This window comes from Eurypyga helias, unplaced genomic scaffold (assembly GCF_000690775.1).
Source record: "Eurypyga helias isolate BGI_N326 unplaced genomic scaffold, ASM69077v1 scaffold3958, whole genome shotgun sequence".
NCBI lineage: Eukaryota > Metazoa > Chordata > Aves > Eurypygiformes > Eurypygidae > Eurypyga > Eurypyga helias.
In genome coordinates this window covers 29,241-30,903 of record NW_010266137.1, presented here as the reverse complement: position 1 = coordinate 30,903, position 1,663 = coordinate 29,241, and positions in this window count along the sequence as shown.

Below are 1,663 nucleotides of genomic sequence, written 5' to 3'. Positions count from 1 at the left end.
AGAAGCTCATAGACACTCAAAGCATGTCTTGGACTCTCACAGAAGCTCATAGACACTCACAGGCTCTAAGGGAATGTCTCAGAATCTAACAATGTCTCAGAAGCTCATAGAGCTCATGGCATGTCTCAGAATCTAGTAGATGCTCTTAGAATGTCTCAGACTGCCTTGTGCTGTCTTGGAATCCAGTGGAATCCAGTAGAATCTCTCAGACTCTCACAGAATCTCAGAATCTCTCTCATGATTTAATGTAATTTAACATAATGACTGAACATAGTGTAAGATGACATACTAACCCCTGCTTTGTCATCGAGCCCATCACCAAGGTCCCTGTGGAGGGGAGCTGTTAGACAGTGAGCAGACATGTGACCCCAACCAGGTGACTTAGGATGAGAATTTGATAGACATGGCAAGAAAATGCTCAATATTTGAGGTAGGTTCTAGGGAGAGGAGTAGAGAAAAGCTGAATATCTAAAGCACTAGGAGAAATGGGTTTTCCTCCTGCTTGGTTATCAATACTTGTCTTAATGGCACCCCACGTTAGCTGGGAAAGATCCCCAGCCACCTCCCACTTTTGCCCGAGGGAGCATGGCAAGTATCTGTGTTGGCACTGCCCGTGGTCCCACCTGACTCTGGGCAAGGAGCATGGCCGGCTCTGCTCACCCATCTCACAGCGACGGGTCCACGGGCTGCTCACTGGTACAGATCCCAGCAGGGCTGCAGGGCTGCCTGCTCAGCTTGTGGCTTCTCTTGGTCAAAACGAGGGGCCCTTAGCCTGTGGGAAGAGAAGGGATTATTACGCGTACAGCAAGACTCACCCAGGAACGTGAGTACCAAACTTTGTACCAAACTGGATCTGTGACGAGGAGCCCGACGAGGGCAGGTAATCTATGCTCTTCAGTGCCTCGTGGCTTGGGCACTGGTTCTTGCTTGCAGTGTCAAACACTGGCCACTGATGGGATGATAAAGAGCCAAATTTTGATATGGGAGTGGAGCTGGGCAATGGGTCACCACAGCCATCTCTGTTTGCTCTGATTTATTATCTCTGCTCATTATTCCAATAAATCAGTGTTTGCATGAAACTTGCTGTTGATACCACATGTGAAGGACTGGAACTACTGTTGGAGAACTAACAGGAAAGAATCCAGCTGCATCTATGAGAGAATTCATAAGACTCAGCTTGGCACCGTGCACTCCAACGTCGGCGCTCCATAGGCATCACTTTGCCAACAGCATCTTCACCACCACAACGGAAAGACAAACACGACACACTGCTGTCCTGGTGCTTTCTCACGTTCAGTGAAGTTTACTGTATTAAAAAACCCCAAACAAACATGTAAACCATAGAGAGGAAATTAAGCAAAGGCAGCGCTGAAGTTCTCATGTGTGCCGACTGGGACAAGGGGGTTGCAGGTGCAAATTACTGTGCCGCAGTCTTGCTGCTTTTCAGAAACAGTGCAAACATCTTCCTAGCTTGAATGCATGCAAGAGTTCTTTTCCCCACGCTCCCAAACAGTAACCTAATACCTGGGGGGCGTGGGAGGGGAATAAATAAATTAAAAAGAAATAACATATATATATTACCCTAGTGCATTCAGCTAGCTATTGAATAAAAAAAATCCTCTTTTGTCACAGCCCCAGGTAGCCCCTGCAGAAACCACAAAAC